The sequence below is a fragment of the Oryx dammah genome, unplaced genomic scaffold (genome assembly GCF_014754425.2).
Source record: "Oryx dammah isolate SB20612 unplaced genomic scaffold, SCBI_Odam_1.1 HiC_scaffold_27, whole genome shotgun sequence".
Lineage (NCBI taxonomy): Eukaryota > Metazoa > Chordata > Mammalia > Artiodactyla > Bovidae > Oryx > Oryx dammah.
The window spans coordinates 9,881,087-9,899,093 of record NW_024070211.1 but is presented as its reverse complement, the minus strand read 5'-3'; the positions used below and the strand labels follow the sequence as shown (position 1 = coordinate 9,899,093).

General features: G+C 44.3%; 1 pseudogene; it reads right to left on the bottom strand.

Moving 5' to 3' along the window:
• Positions 1-16,555, bottom strand: part of LOC120855157 — a 21,860-nt pseudogene extending 5,305 nt beyond the window's left edge.
• Positions 16,556-18,007: the final 1,452 nt, after the last annotated feature.

Sequence of the window (18,007 nt, the reverse complement as noted above, 5' to 3'; positions counted from 1 at the left end):
GTGTGTGTGTGGTGGGGTGTGTGTGTGGTGGGGAGGGGGTTTGGTGTGGAGAGAGGGAGGCGCAGAGCCGTGTCCTGGAAGGACTGACAGTCTGGGGAGGCAGACATACTCAGCCTCATTTTCCCATCTGTAATAAAGAATTCCTAAAGACTCTGATGCTGGGAGGGATTGGGGGCAGGAGGAGAAGGGGACAACAGAGGATGAGATGGCTGGATGGCATCACTGACTCGATGGAAGCGAGTCTGAGTGAACTCCAGGAGTTGGTGATGGACAGGGAGGCCTGGCGTGCTGCGATTCATGGGGTCGCAGAGTCGGACATGACTAAGCGACTGAACAGAACTGAACTGAACTTAAATTCAGTAAAAGGATCGTGCCACTGAGAGCCAGGAAAGCAATTATCCATCAAGAAAATTTGTTTAATTTAATTTTTTGGCTGCACCACATGGCATGCAGGATCTTAGTTCCCCAACCAGGGGAACCTGCACCCCTTGCTTTGGAAACGCAGTCTTAACCACGGGATCACCAGGGAAGTCCCAAGAAAGTATTTTTTTGAAGGTCCATTTTGTGCTATTTTCTGCAATCAGGGAAAGGACAGGGGATTGGAAGGGGACACTTGTAGAGAATTGAAGCCCACCGCCTAGCACCCAGGGTGTCCCAGAGAGGGACTGAGGAAAGAGGACAAAGAGAATTGCTGTATACCTGGAACTAACACACACTGCAGATCAATTTTAGTGCAGTATAAAATAAAACAAAGTCATATTCACACTGTACCGTAGTCTACGGTGTGCAATAGCATTATGGCTACAAAAACAATGTACATATCTTTCTTGCTAAAAATGAAAAAAAAACTTTAGAAATGGGTCTCATTGGTTAAAAAAAAAAATAGTGATATCAAGATACATGGATTGGCTGGAGTATTATAGAAACAGACCACTGCTCTTTGCTGAACAGGGAGTAAAACTCCAGCTGCCTATAGCGATTGCCTGTGGAGTTTTGAGATTGATCGGAAAAGGGAAAGCAGGAATTTGGGGGGATGATAGAAGCGTTTTACATCTTGATCAGGGTGTTATCAAAACTCATTGAATTGTACACTTAGGATGTGTACATGTTACTATGGGTAAATTTAATATCCACTTTTAAAATTATATTAAGAAATCTAATGCTCAGCCCTCAGCTCACATCCTGGATAATAGACTCCTGCAGCATTCACTGTTCTGCTGCTACTTGGGAGGCTTCTGGGAACCTGGCTGGTTAGACATCAGCTTGGTCCCACAGCTAGAATAGGGTCCCATTCTCCTCAAGTTTGTCAGAATCCCTGGTGACTCAGACGGTAAAGAATCTGCCTGTAATGCGGTTTCAATCCCTGGGTTGGGAAGATCCCCTGGAGAAGGGAATGGCAACCCACTCCAGCATTCTTGCCTAGAGAATCCCACGGACAGAGGAGCCTGGCGGGCTACAGTCCATGGGGTCACAAAGAGTCGGACACAACTGACTGAGCACGGCACAGCAGATAGTCATTTCACAATGTTGTGTTAGAATAATTTCTACTGTAGAGCAAAGTGAATCAGCTATACTTATACATATATCCTCTCTCTCTCTCTTTTTTTTTTTAAATTTCCTTCCCATTTAGGTCATCATAGAACACGGAGTTGAGTTCCCTGAGCAATACAGAGGGTTTTCATTAGTTATCTAATTTATACATAGCATCAGTAGTGTATGGATACTTCCCTGGTGACTCAGATGGTAACGAATCTGCCCGCAATGCAAGAAATCGGGGTTTGATCTTTGGGTTGGGAAGATCCCCTGCAGAAGGGAATGGCTACCCACTCCATTAGTCTTGCCTGGAGAATTCTATGGACAGAGGAGCCTGGAGCCTGGCAGGCTACAGTCCATGGGCGCAAAGAGTGGGACATGACTGAGCAACTAACACACACACATCAGTGGTGTACATATGTCAATCCCAGTCTCCCAATTCTTCCCATCCCTCCTTCCCCACCTTGATGCCCATTTGTTTGTTTTCTATATCTGTGTCTCTATTTTCCATTTTGCAGATAAGATCATCCATGTGTGGTTGTGTCTTATATGAAACAAAAAATGAATACAGATGCTTGACTTGTTTCTTTGAGCGAGATGAGCAATATTGAGAGACATTCGTGAGCTATTGGGAAATGACCCAGGTGAGATGGAAACACTTGGAGAAACTAAAGGAGTAAAGATTCAGAGTCAGACACCTTTGAGAGCAGCCGGGACAGCTTCTCCAGGGCTTTCCCCAGGGCCAGGAGCAGGTGGGTTTGCAGATTTAGTGGCAGGAAGATGAAGTATGGCAGTGTGATTGAAGGCTTTAGTTCTCTTAGGAAAGAATGAGGGAAGTTCATCAAACAAGAATAAGCTTCGAAAAGGAGGTAGAAAATTTGAGGAACAAGGCAAAAGAATGAAACAGTAATCTTGAGAGTGTAGAGAAGAAGGAAATTGTGCTTATTCAGAAAACAAAGTAGAATTTTCTATGTTGAGTCCATTTGATGTTTGAGAACAGGAAACCAGTCAGCCTAATTGTATGATGTTATCAGTGATCTTCAGATACTTGAGCACAGGCACCAGAAGGATGAATTTTGCCAAGTAAGAAAGATGAAATAAAAGGAAATGAAATGAAAGATGTGATTAGCATAAGAAACCATAGAATCGAGGAGAGATTCCAAGGGAACTAAAGAAGGAAGAACTACTGAGGTCAATGGACTGGATATCTTCGTGAGAGGGAAGAATTATCAAGCAGGTGTGTATTAGTTCAGGGGAAAGGCAAAGGAGCTATATAACAAAGATATCCCACGATACAGCAACTCAACATTAGTTTTTTTTTTTTTTCCTTATATAACAATCTTGCTCCAGTATTCTTGCCTGGAGAATGTCACGGACAGAGAAGCCCGGCGGGCTACAGTCCATAGGGTCACAAAGAGCAATTTAAGCAACTCAACTGAAGCAACTTAGCATGGACACAACAATCTTGAGATAAGTGGTCCAGGTTGTTGGGGCCACTGCGCTCCCTGCAGTCACTCAGGGACCAGGTCCCTCCCATCCTGTGGCTCTGACTTCTCCTAAGCTGTTGTCTTCATCTTCATGGTCAACTTATGGCCCATGTTTAGCCCAATGAAAGGGAAAAGGGCATGAAGGGGAATGCACCTAAATGTGAAAGCATAGGCTTGAAGGTGACCCCATCCCTTCCGCTCACACCCACCGATAATAGCATATTGTGTAGGCGCACCTGGCTACAGGGGAGGCTAGGAAGTGTAGTTTCTGGCTGGGCAGCAGAGTAACTCTACTACTAATACAAAAGAAGGAGACAACAGATTTAGATGGACGTCTGACAGTCTTCGCCATGGGGGTGCCTGAGAAAATGGGCATTGTAATTGTCATATTTGATAACATTATTTAATACTTTCCCCTTTTTTGAACGCTACCTAGCAATTTTTATGTCTTTGAACTAGTTTGCCAGTTAACATCTTAGTACATCAGTCTTTGGGAGTAAAGTTTCTGATAAGCATCTTCCTAAAAGCATCTTCCTGAAAAGAAGATATTTTAGGAGGATGCTTATAATGAATAAGCATCCTTGAATTCTGACAAGCTTATGATGAAAAACTAGGCAAAATCTCAGTGAAATGAGTGAGGTTAATCAAGGTCTGGAACTGTTTTTATCTGAGGTCTTTTGCCATCTGTGGGTTTGATATATTTAATGAACTTTGGGTTTGATGGTCTAAAAACTTAGAACCCATCCAACAAGGAGAAGCTGATAAGAGACCCCAAGGGACCATACTCTCAGTGTAAGAGTAAACCAGCAGAAACCAATCTCATACTGCCCCTCACCCTGGGACTAAGAGGAAATACGTCTTGGTTCCAAAAAGACCGGGGGGAGAAAAACCATATCCCTGAGAAGTTGTTTTCTGAACTGTCTCTTGTGCAGAAGTTCACATCATCTATCATGGTCTCAAATATTCAGATTGTAAATTTATTTTAAAATGATCCTGGGCTGGTAATACCCCTAGCTTCTGATAGAAGCAAATGCCCTCCAAAAGAATGCACCATCAACCTGAGCTTCAAAATTTCAGCAAATCGTGGTTTTAAAAACATGAACTGTTAATCATGCAGACAAGGGAACAAATTACCATGAGTGACCACAGTGGAAAAAATAGGTACAATTGATTTTATCACAATCCAGAAACTCCATCAAGAGAATGGAAGGACAAGCCATACAACAGGATAATACTTGAACACATTTAACTGATGAAGGAATCCTATATTGAATATATAAAGAACTCAATAAGAAAAGACAAACCCACCAAATAGAAGATGGACAAATAAGTTCAAAACATACGTTACAAGAGAAGGAAATACAAATAGCCAGTAAATACATGGAAAAGTGCTTAACTCCATAATAATCAAGACAAAACAAAAAGTATAAGAAATATTACTATACACATACACCAGTTGGGTAAAACTCAAAAGTGTGACAAGACTAAGTAGTAACAAGGATATGGTGCAACTGGAACTCTCATACACCGCTGGTGACTATTAGCCCAAGTACTCTGGGGGGAAGCCTGGGAGGAAGTAAAGTGGTATAAATACTCATATCCTGTGACCCTGGAACATCCCCACTGGAAAAAATGCTCTAAGAAGTACATGGATTCTTCGTCAGGAGACATACACCAAAACGCTCCGAGGAGAATTATTTATGGAGCCTCAAACTGGAAAAATCAAAATGTCTATCAATAATAAAGTAGCGGAGTAAATTTTGTTTATAATCAAACCATGGAGTATTAAACAGCAATGACAATAAACTAGAACTTCATAATAACATGGATTAATGATATAAATCCCATGCTGAGTGAAAGGATCAAACAAAACGCAAAAGATATACGAGGAGTGGTTCCATTTGTTTAAAATTCCATAACAGAAAAGTCTAAACTGTATTACATAAGGATAGATAAGCTATACAGAACAATAAAACTATGACACTAGGCAGTGAGTGCATACTGAGTCACTTCAGTTGTGCCCAATTCTTTGTGACCCCATGGACAGTAGTAGCCCACTCTCCAGGCAAGAACACTGGGGTGGCTTGCCATTCCCCCCTCCAGGGGATCTTCCTGACCCAGGGAATGAACCGGTGTCTCTTATGTCTCCTGCACTGGCAGGCAGGTTCTACCTCCAGCACCACTTGGGAAGCCATAACACCAGGCAGAGATAACCTTAAATACAAGAATGGTTATCCCTAAGAGGAAAGAGGGGGGTGTGACTGAGGAGGGGCACGTGGGGATTCCTGTGGCCCTGGCAATATTCTATTTCTTCACTGGAATGGTGATTAGACAGATGTTGCTTTATAATTGTACATTATACTATGCATGTATGTTTTACGCACCTTTCTGTATGTGTTTTATTTTACAGTCAAGTTCTTAAACAGAACAACTTTATGCCAATGTATTTGAAAACTGGGGCAAAGTGAACAAATGTCTAGAGAACTATTACTTCCCAAAGCCAAATCAAAAAGAAACAAGATATCTGATCAGTTCTATAACTATTGCTATGTGACAAATTTACAACAAGCTTAGAAACTTAAAAATACACACTTATTATCTCATGATTTCTGTGGGTTAGGAGTCTGGGCACATGTTAGCTGGGTGCTCTGTCTCAGAATCTCTCACAAGGCTGCAGTCGTTGGCCAGGGCTAGGGCTTATCTGAAGGCTCAGCTGGAGAAAGTCCACTTGTAGATTGACATGGTTATTAGCAGAATCCAGCGTCTCAAGGGTTGTTGGACTCTGAGCTTCAGTTCCCAGCTGGCTGTGAACCTGAGGCCACCGTTTGTTTCTTGACACGTGAACCTCTCCAGGACAGCCACTTGCCTCACCAGAGGTGCAAGCCAGGAAGGCCACAGGGAGAATCTGGCAGACAGACAGAATCTTGGACTTCCCTGATGGTAAAGGTTAAGAATCTGCCTCCTGGGAGGGTTCAGGATGCAGAGACACTTGTGCACCCAGGGCTGATTCATGTCAAGATATGGTGAAAACCTCCACAATATTGTAAAGTAATTATTCTCCAATTAAATTAATTAATTAAAAACAAAAAGAATCCGCCTCCCAGTGAACGGGACAGGGGTTCCATCTGTGGTCCAGGAAGATTCCACATGCCTTGGGGCAACTAAGCCCATGTCCACAGCTATTGAGTCTGAGTTCTAGAGCCTGTGCTCTGCAGCAGACAAGCCACCACATCGAGAAGCCGGCACACGGCAACTAGAGAGGAGCCCCGACTTATTGCCACTAGAGAAAGCCCACAAAGACCCAGTGCAGCCAAAAATAAATAAGAAACAAATAAATGTTTTGTTTTTTTTTTTTTAGAAAAAAGAAGTCACAATCTTACATAAACAAATCATGGAAGTGACATTCGTCCCCTTTGTCATATTCTGTCAGTTAAGAGCAAATCCCGCTCAAGGGCAGCAGATTACACAAAGGCTTGATACCAAGAGGCAGAGAATCTTGGGGGTCATCTTAGAGTCTGCTCACCACATGAGTAAAGGAATTGAATCAACAGTTAAATACCTCCCTACAAAGAAAATTCCAGGAGCTTCCCTAGTGATCCAGAGCCTGAGATTCCATACTCCCAGTGCAGCAGGCCCAGGTCTGATCCCTGGTCAGGGAACTAGTTCCCACAGGCCACAGCTACAAAGATCCCTCATATTCCAACGAAGACCTGACAAAGACAAATAAATAAATTTTTTTTTTTTTTTTTAAAAAGAGGAAAGAAAATTCCAGGCCTCCCTGCCAAATTCTGCCAAGAATTAAAGTCACAATTCCAGTCTTCCATACATCTTTATTCTTACTTCCAATTATTCCCTTAGAATAGGCAGATTAATGGGGCAAGTCTTTTGATAAATGCTGCTAATTTCTTTTTTCCAGGAATGTTGTACTAATTTATATTCTTACTATTTTTCTACATACAATTTTCCCCAATGTTTATTATGACAAATTTCAAACACACGGAAAAGTCAAAGAAACTGCAATGAATGCATGTATACTCACCACCTGAATTCCACAATTGTTAACATGTTGCTGTATTTTTATATCTATCCCATTATATACTCATCAGTGCATCTTACTTTACCTAAATTGTGGTAAAATATGTGTAACAGTGTACAGGTTTATGGCATTAAGTACATACACGTTGTAACTGTCTCCACACTTTTTTCCTCTTGCAAAACTGAAACTCTATTCCCATTAAGTAATAACTCCCATTCCTCTCCACTCCCAGCCCCTGGGAACTACCGTTATTTCTGTCCCTGTGATTCTGACTGCTCTAAGAGCCTCACATGCATGGGATCATAGAGGTTTTTGTTCTTTTGTGACTGGCTTATTTCATTTAGCAAAATTTCTTCACGGTTCATTCAGGTTGTAGAACATGTCATAATTTCCTTCCCTTTTAAGGTTGAGTAATAGTCCATTGTGTGACTATACCACAGTTTATCCATTCATCTGTTAATGGACACTTGGATTGCTTCCACCTTTTGACTATTGTGAATAACAATACATCTTATGTTTAATGCATTTGAGTAATTTGCAGGTATCAGTACACTTCATTCCTAAACACTTCAGCATGAATAGCACTGACTAGAGTTTAATATTTGTTTGCAGTTCTTTTTTGCCTTTTTCTTATTGAAGTATAATTGAGGTACAATATTATATGTTACAGGTATGCAATATAGTTATTCACAATTTTTAGGGGTTAAACTCCATTTATAGTTATTATAAAATACTAGCTATATTCCCTGTGTTGTACAATATATCCTTGCACTTTATTTTATACACAATAGTTTGTACCTCTTAATCCCCTATCCTTATATTGCCCCTACCCCTATCTCTCTCCCCACTGGTAACCGCTTAATTTGTTCTGTATATCTGTGAGACTGTTTCTTTTTTGTTATATTCATTGTTAGTTGTATTTTTTAGATTACACGTTTAAGTGATATCCTACAGTGTTTGTCTTTCTCTGATTTATTTCACACAGTATGATACCCTCCAAGTCCATCTATGATGTTGCAAATGACAAAATCGCCATTTTTTTTTATGCTAAGTAATATTCCATTACACACACACACACACACACACACACATATATCACATGTTCTTTATCCACTCATCTGTTGATGGACACTTAGTTTGCTTCTATATCTTAGCAGTTGTAAATAATGCTGCTATAAAGAACACTGGGATGCATGGATCTTTTCAAATTAGTGTTTTTGTTCCTTTTAGGTATATACCCAGGAGCAGAGTGCCTGGTTCATATAGTAGTTCTGTTTTCAGTTTTTTGAGAAACTTCCACATTGTCTTCCATAGTGGCTACACCAAGTTACATTCCCACCAACAGTGTATGGGGGTCCCTTTTCTTCACACGCTGCCAACCTTTGTTATTTGTGCTTTTTTTGATGATTGCTGTTCTGACTGGTGTGAGGTGATATCTCATTGTGGTTTTGATTGGCGTTTGCCTGATGATTAGTGATGTTGAGCATCTTTTCATGTGCCTGTTGGCCATCTGCACGTCCTTTTTGGAAAGTCATCTATTCAGGTCTTCTGCCTCTTTTCTACTTTGGAGATAAATTTTAGATTCACTGAAATGCACTCACAACACTTTGGCCACCTGGTGCGAAGAACTGACTCACTGGAAAAGACCCTGATGCTGGGAAAGACTGAGGGCAGAAGTGGACGACAGAGGATGAGATGGTTGGATGGTATCACCAACTCGGACATGGGTTTGAGCAAGCTCCGGGAGTTGGTGATGGACAGGGAAGCCTGGTGTGCTGCAGTCCATGGGGTCACAAAGAGTTGGACGTGACTGAGCGACTGAACTGAACTGAACTGAAACACACAAATTACAAATGTGCCATTAAATGAATTTAGGCAAATGTGTATATCTGTGTTACCCAGATCATCCTCATCAATATATAGAACATCTCAATCACCCTAGAAAATTCCCTCATGCTCCTTCCTGTGTTGGCAGGTGGGTTTCTTACCCCTAGAGCCACCTGGGAAATCCCCTAATGCTCCTTCCTAGTCAATTCTCAACCACTCTTGCCCCCAGTCCCAAGGCAAACACTGTAGTAATTTTTTTTAACCATAGACTGGTTGTACCTGTTCTGAAGTGAAGTGAAGTGAAGTTGCTCAGTCGTGTCCGACTCTTTGCGACCCCATGGACTAGAGCCTACAGGGGTTCTCCATCCACGGGATTCTCCAGGCAAGAATACTGGAGTGGGTTACCATTTCCTTCTCCAGGGGATCTTCCTGACCCAGGGATCGAACCCAGGTCTGCCACATTGGAGGCAGACGCTTTAACCTCTGAGCCACCGGGGAAGCTCTGGTATACCTGTTCTAGAACTTCATATAAGTGGAATCATACACTACTGTGCTCTCTGTGTCTGTCTTCTTTCCCTCAGCCTGTTTCTAAGATTTGTCCATGTTTTTGCCATCTATCAATAGTCCCTTCTACTTTATTGGTTCGCATTCTACTGTAAGTACACAGTCAAATCCATTGTGCTGTGGTATCTCATTGTGGCTTTAATTTACATTCCCTGGATGACTAATGATATTGAACATCTTGTCGTATGCTTAGTGACCATGTGCCTGTCTTTCTTTGTGAGTATATGTTCAAACTGCTTGCCCATTTTAAATTAGGTATTTGTCTTTTAATTATTGAGTTTTAGAAATTCCATATTTTCTGGAAATAAGTCATTTGTCATGATTTGGGATTTGTGAATATTTTCTTCCTCTCTGTGATGTGTCTGTTCATTTTCTTAAAGATGACTTTTGATGAGCAAAAGTTTTACATTGTGGTGAAGATTAATTTACTTTTTTTTTTTTTTTGGATAGTTATTGCTTGCTGTGTCCAGTCTAAGAAACCTTGGCTGACCTTCAGATTGTAAAATTTTCTCCTACATTTTCTTCTAGAAATTTTATGGTTTCAGTTCTACATTTAATTTCAACAAAAAGTCATAAGATTTAGGTACTTTTTGCCCTTTTATAGAGGAGGAAACTGTGGCCACAGAAAGACTAAGTAACTCACACATAGACACACACACATATACACACCTTTAGTAAGTAATCATTGCGTTGGAACTGGAATCCAAGAGGTCAGACGCCAGACCCAAACTCTGACACACCACCACAAACCACTTTTGAAAGGTGCTGTTGGGGAGAGAGGGGACCCAACCAAGCTGTTGTCTAAGGCCTGGGTGAGGGGCACAAGGAAAGACCAGTGAACCCCGTGGGCACTGGGCTGTTCATGTACATCTCTGGTCTTCACAGAAACGTGAGCTTCCGGGTGAGGGGGGCAGGCTGTGTAAGATAAGGCCCAACACTGCCATTCAGTAAGTTTAAGAATGGAGGAGCAGGACTTCCCTGGTGGCTCCGTGGTAAAGAATCTGCCTGCTAATGCAAGGGGGACATGGGTTCAACCCCTGGTCCGGAAGATTCCACAAGCCCATGAACCGCAACTGCTGAGCCCACGCACCCTAGGGCTAGAGCTCTGCAGCCAGAGAAACCCGAGCAGCACGACTGTGTGTGCTAGTCACTCAGTTGTGTCCGACCCTTTGCGACCTGTGCATTTACTGTGGCCTGCCAGTCTCCCTGTCCATGGGGTTCTCCAGGCAAGGATACTGGAGTGGGTTGCCATCCCTGCATCCCAGGGGCTCTTCCTAACCCAGGGATCAAACCCAGGTCTCCTGCATTGCAGGCAGATTCTTTACCATCTGAGCTACCAGGAAAGCCCACAACAAAAAATAGCCCCCACTCAATGCTACTAGAGAAAGCCTGAGTGTAGTAATGAAAACTCAGCGCAACCAAAAAAAAGCTATCAGTTTTTTTTTTTTTAAGAAAAAAAGAAAGAATGGAGGTGCAGAGGGGGAATGGGAAAGTCAATCCAATTCTACAATAAGGTTCTATTGCAGGAGGACAAATTGCTGCCCCTCCATGGATGAGATTCTTGACCAGTTGTGGCTTATGGCAGATTCTCAGAACCCAGGATATAACCATGTAACAATTTGTCCTCCTCTTGGGAAGCAGATGGAATTAACAAACTATGACTATTAAGCAAGTTACACCAGAAGATAAATTATACATATTGCAACAAGGGGAAAGAGAACATGTAATGTTTGCAAAATTCTTAAGGGAATTTGTCCTTGTCCTGGGGAGAAAAAAAAAAAGTGCTGGCTTGCAGTTTAACATTTCTATCAGAAAGCTGAAGCTCTTCGTGCCTCAAAGAAGGCAAGAAAGTCATGCTGAGATGTCACCTCTGAAGCTGCCTCAAGTAATTCAGAGTTCAGAGTCACAGTCTAGTTTTGACCAGTTCCGTCCCCAGGGAATAGATGCTGAATGTTGCTAGCATTATCTTAGGTCAGGATAACGAGACAGGGAAAAGCACACAAATGGTCTGTATCTCTTGTCCTGAAATTTCTCACTGCAATTAGAAATATCAAAGGTAAGCCCTAGTGGATATTGCAATATTTTCTCAATTTTTGGCTAGGTCCTAAAAACAGAGACTTATAGCTCCCTGTAGATCGGTTGGTAAAGAATCTTTCTGCAGTGCAGGAGACCCGAGTTCGATTCCTGGGTCGAGAAGATTCTCCTGGAGAAGGAAATGGCTACCCACTCCAGTATTCTTGCCTGGAGAATTCCATGGACAGAGGAGCCTGGCGGGCTATAGTCCATGGGGTCGCAAGAGTCGGACACAACTTTGCAACTAAACCACTGCCACCAAAAGCGGAGAAGGGACAGCCACAGGTGTCCCCTGAATATTGAGCCTGCTTTCAGGTGGACAGCCACCTGGGACAACCATTCTTGCAGTCTGGGCCCGTCCTGAGGGTCCAGCCACACAGTACCTCCTTGTCATCCATCCTTCCATCTCCCTCCTTCCAAGTTCCTGCCCACCTGGCAAGACCGCCAGCCACTGCCCAGAGCTGACACAGTCTGACCCTAGGTCGCCTCTCCTTCCATGCCAAACAGACACAAAAGGTACTGCTAGAAGCCCTGGAAAGATTTCTCGTTACTGTCGCCGCCGGAAATTAGGCTGCAGCACCACAGCAATCGATTCCTGGCTGGGGCTGGCTGCTAGAGGAACCATCTGTTAGCAGGCTGTGGAGAGAGCTCAGGATTGTCTGCAAAATGACCTCGAAGTCTCATCCTGGGTTGCCTGGCAACTAGCAAGCGGGGACCAGTGGCTCCCGGTCCCCAAAGGAGGGGCTGTGCCTGAACCAGCCTGTCGTGGGATGAGGGCGAGGTGGGGCACAGGCTTCCAAGCCAGCACTTCCCCAGAGAGCTGATGCTTAAGGTCAGACCGCTTGGCAGTCACTCATCACTCCATCACCCCGAGGCCATTCTAACACTCCCCTATGAAAGGGAGAACAAGGGTCCCTGTGCCCCATGGTACCTCCAGCCTCCTCAGGGACCTGGTGCCTGTGGGTGCCCTGCCCGTGAGTTCTACCTTCACCAGTATTGTGCTAAGTGTCCCCCAAGCTCTACACATGGTGCAGGCTTGAGTTTTTGATCCTTGGGCAGCTGGGCTGCAGGGACCTGCGTCTGAGGTATAGGTGGAGGGAAGGGCAGAAGGAAGCTGGAGAAGGGCCTCCGGGGAGTCAGCCGCCTGCTCAATAGCTCTCCTGGGCTTCAGGACATGCCTGGGCCCAGTCCGCCTCCCTGCGTACTCTCTCCCCTTGACAACAGATGCTGCTGGGCACACCTGACCTTGTGGCAAGGTCAGACAGAACGCGGCTCTTGTCACATGGTCCCCAGGTGCCTTGTGTCGGGCTTTGAGTCTCCCCTGGGGCCCACCAGCTTATGAAAGGCACGAGCTGTTTCTCAAAAGGAGAACAGTGGCTGGCAGAAGGAGAAACAGCTTTGCACTCAAACCCTGGCTCTGAAGCTGAGATTTGCTGCCTGGGGTTTGTCCTGGGCTCCAGAAGGGCATCTCAATATGCCAGAGACACTCGGGGCCTCAGACGAACCCAGCTTTGGAGCAACTGCCACGTGAGAGAGCAGGGGTGTGGAGGTGGCTGATCCTCCACACCATCCAGCCCCCCTCACCATGGCTCAGACAGAGTTGTGTCCAAGAAGAGGGTGGCATGGCTCCAGCCTCGGGAATGGATGCAAATTACCTGAGGCTCCAGACTCTTGAGCTCCCCTCCACCTCAGACTCCCTTGTTACTTTAGGTCCCTGAGTTTCTCCTGCCTTTAGTCCCACTGAGGGAACAGAATGGACTCCTGATTTTTTTAGAATCTACTGGAGGAGACAGAATGACACTTCATGCTCTCAGACTTGAGAGCAAACATCAGAACTCCTCCGGGGAGGCACCTTACTTAAAACAGAGCTGATGTGGGACTCAGGAATACACATTTTAACCAAACTCCCCTTCTATGATTCTGATTCAGGTAGTCTGCAGATCTACACGGTAGAGTGCCTCAGGGGCAATCAAGCCTGGGTCGAAATCCAATTTCTGTACCTGAACTGCTTTAGATTCATTGCAGCGATGAGGGACAGATACCCAAAACAACAGGAGCCTAAACAAGAGGGAAGTTCGAAGTTTCTGTCTGTCATATGAATGTTCAGGAATGTCCCAGATTCAAGCTGGTATGGTAGTACCACAATCATTAGGAACCTAGACTTTTTCTATCTTGTTAGCCCCAAACCCTCTGCAGCTTTGCCTCATGGTCCAAAATGGCTGCTCCAGCTCACATCATCATGCCTTCATTTCATCTAGCAGGAAAAATAAAAGGGGAGAAGAAATCCACAATCTTGTTTAAGGGCAAATCCTGGAAGCTAAACAACCACTCTACTTATATTCCATTGGCTAGAACTTAGTCATATGACTAGAGCTGCTGCAAGAGAGATTGGAAAATATAGATAGCTATTTAAGAGTTTGTAAATAGTGGTTTAAGACACAGAAAGAGTGTGTAAAGTAGCTGAAACAAAGAAGGAAAGGGTGATGGGAGAGAAAGATAAAATCAGTCAGATGCTGCTAAGTCACTTCAGTCGTGTCCGACTCTGTGCGACCCCATAGACAGCAGCCCACCAGGCTCCCCCGTCCCTGGGATTCTCCAGGCAAGAACCCCGGAGTGGGTTGCCATTTCCTTCTCCAATGCATGAAAGTGAAGTCACTCAGTCATGTCCAACTCTTAGCAACCCCATGGACTGCAGCCTACCAGGCTCCTCTGTCCATGGGATTCTCCAGGCAAGAGTACTGGAGTGGGGTGCCATTGCCTTCTCCGAATCAGTCAGCTAATACCAATCATATATGGTGAATACAACTGAATGCCAGTGACTGTTCTAAGCACTTTATGTGTAACCATGAATTCAATTCAAAATGTTTTGACATAGGTCCTGCTATCCTTGTTTGTCAAAATGGAGTCATACACTCAATCCAAACCTCACCAACTGAATGACTAGTCTTGCCAGCTACTCCCTGAGTAACTCTGAACAAATTCTTTGTTGGCAAAACAGAATAGGTAAGCCATTCTCAGCTCAGACAAGACACAATTTCCCCCTGAGACCTGGATACATTGTGCCCCCCAACCTTTGACCAAGTCAAACTTCTGCCAGCCAGGAAGAAAGGGCATTTGCTTCCCTAATGTTTATAAATCAGGTGTCAGCCGGGGCACCCCATGAGACTGAGGTAGGTTGCACTCAAGCCCCATTCAGAGGGTTGCTACCTCTGGCTTCTTGCTTCTGCTGGATTCTTAACATCTGTGGATGTTTGGGGCCTGGAGGTGCAATTCCTGGGCTCTGGGACCTCCATAAGGGTCTGCTGTTGGCATGGTGCTAGGCACAAAGTAGTTGCTCCCTAAATGCTTGCTGAATAACAATGACAATAACCATCACTTAATGAGTGCTCATCACATGTCAGACACTATGCTCAGAGCTTTGCATATGTTATGCCATTAGACCCTGACAGCTGCTAAGATCTTCATATTTTCAAGATTTACTTATTTTATAAAAAAATTTTTTTTTGCAGAAGAAGGTATTATTTATTTTTTTTTTGGCTTTGGACAAGATTAAAAAAAAACAACTTTATTTACAAACATTCTATTCCTTTGAATATATATACAGAGTAAAGCACTTGGATAAAATAGGATAAAATCACAGGAAGCAAAGCCAAATTTTCATAAAATCCAGGAGAAATTAGTAACACTCAGAAAAATCAAAACCCGTTATAACAGTTACAAGAGAGTCAAAGCAAATAGATTGGGGGACAACAAACCACACCAGATTTCTCTCAAACCCTCTAGCCAGTGTTTTTGTTCCAAAAGTTAATAGCCAGTTCAGAAATTTCAAGTCACATAGAGTCTTATTTCTACCTATCTCACATAGTGAAGTTATTTACTTTGTAAAAACAGTATCAGAAAAAGGGATTGTCTCCATTCAGAGAATACAGTAGGAAAACCACTCACTCAAAGTGACTGAGAATTTTTTGAGGAATAAAATCATCTAGCCTGGGAAGTGTTGTTGAAATTCAGGCATACTTTCTTATAAAAATGCTACCTCAACTCAAAACAAAATTGACTTTCTTTCTGTGTTCCAGGAGAGTCCCTGGGATTCTTGGTTGGTAGGCAGGTAGGTAAGCAGCCTTGTAGTCCACAGGCTGCAGGGGCTGAGGGGGAGTTGGGGGGAGGCGGCTGCTTTTAGTTCAAAGGCCCATGCTTTCCCACTGTGCATCAGCAAATCTGAGAAGTCACTGAGCTGTTGACAGGTGGTGTTAGGAATGTAACAAGAGAAGAAAAATGGCTGCTAATGGTAGTACCTGCCACCAGTGCTGCTAGGAAGCCTTGGTGGCTATAGGATCTTGGCTGAAAATGCTAAATTAGGGTGGCTCTTGAAATCTTCAGCCTCCCAAGTCTGTTAGTTCCTCCCTTTACACAAGAAAGGTTGACACAGCCAGTATCTATTTTAAGGATAAAGAGACGTTTTTATGGGGAAGTCTGCCCCAAGGTGAAGCTTGAAGACTTGGCACTCTTTCCTCCTACCAGACGTTTGGCACTCCTTGACCCGGTGGGGGTCTCAGAGACCCTGGGGACACTGAGTCCATCCTTGGGGGACTGGGCTTGCTGGGCTTTCAGTTCCCTTTCCAGTGTGGCTGCCTGGAACTTTTCCAAGTTCAACTGGTGCTGAAGCTCTTCTGTTTTCCCCAGGGAGGGACAGAGGACTCGACTCTTGGCCAGAGCTGCTGCAGACCATCTCTCTGCTGGATCAGGGTGGATCATGCTCTTGAGTAGTTGGTGGAATTCCTTGGAGAGCTCCTGAGGAATGTCTGGAAGGTTCCCCTCACGAATGTGATGCCACTTGGCGCCGTTGGTGGGCAACGACTCTGCTCCTGCAGCCACCGCGATGGTCAACCCCAAGGCAAATATGTCTGCTTTGGGGAGGTGCTGATAATTCTCTTGCAAAATCTCATTAGCCAGGAAGTGACTGTCCCCCTCTTCCACTTTGAGATTGCTTATTGATGTCACATGACCCAAGTCAGGTATTGGGTCACATGACCCAAGAAGGTATTATTTATTTTTTCTTGGCCATGCCAAGTGGCATTTAGGATCTTAGTTCCCTGACTAGGGATTGAACATGTGTCCCCTGCAATGGAAGCGTGGAGTCTTATTAAACACTGGACCATCAGAGCAGTCCCAGCAAGATCTTCATTTTGCTGATGAGGAAACTGAGACTCACAAAGATAAGGTGTTTGCCAAAGGTCTCACGCCTGGTAAATGGTAGAGCTGGGATTTGAAGCCATACATTTGTTAACCACAAGGCTTGCACTGTCTACAGCCCTCCAATAGCCACCCCTCTCTACCCACATGTACCACGAGAGTCCCAAGAGCCTGGGGTCTAGGTTGCTGGGTCTGTGCGCTGACAGGAGCAGAAGAATGCGTTTTGTCTGTGATTCTAAGAATTCAGACAACTGCGAGAACCCCCTGTCCAGTCTCCTCGATCTCCCCTACTCCCAGCCCCCACCCTGAGTGAGCCTGCCACCCAGAACGAGGCCGTTTTCACTGCAGTAGGGGGAAGGCAGGACGGGCCTTTCATCCACAAGGGGCTTGGAAACAATTTTCAGAAAAGCAGCAGAGTACGTGGTTGAGAGGTGGAACTCTAGCCTGCCACTCCTCAGCTTTGGGACCTGGTGAGGATTAAATGAGCTAACAGAAAGCCCTGAGAAAGGGACGAGCACGCGTTCTACCAGTAGTCTTCGAGAATTAGTCATCATTATGCCTGTTTCAGCGAAAGCTGGTACCAGCAGAAGCCAACCACCCAGAGAGGGCTCAGTTCTGGCCTCTCTTCTTTCTTTTTCTACACAATAAATTGGCTTTCAAATAACAAATGATACATAGTCAACTGATAGAAACTGTAAAACTTTGGATTAAAAAAAATCACCTCCAAAGATCATCTTTCTCTTCGCGTGCGGAACTAATACCATAGTGATTTGGTGCTATTTATTTTTTCCCCAGAAAGTGACTGGGATTTGTGGTTCTCCCACCCCCACCAGCATGAATCACCCTAGTCCCACAGAGTCACCCGAGGCTCTGAGTTTGCTAAGGGGGATGATGGCTCAGAGGCAAGCGAAAGAGGCTGAAGAACAAGTCCTGCAAGTGTATTTGGCTTGGCCCCAGCCACCTGGAGAATTTAATGAGCAAAGAGCTTCAGAGACTTAAAGGGTGAATCAGAGCTGCCACCTGAGCTCACAACCTTTCAACAGCTTCCCATGGCTCTTTGGAGAAAGCCAGGGTCTTCCACGTGGCCTTGGATGTCTACCCTCCCCGGCCTGAGTCTGAATCATGGACTCCATCTATCAGTTGTGTGACTTTGGGCAAGTTATTTAAACCTCTCCATGCCTCAGTTTCCCCACCTACAAAATGGGAATAACAGAACCTACCTCTTAGAACTGCAGGGAGGGTGAAAGATGGCTAGGTGAAGCACTTAGCACCTGGCATGTGGAAAGCCCTTGAT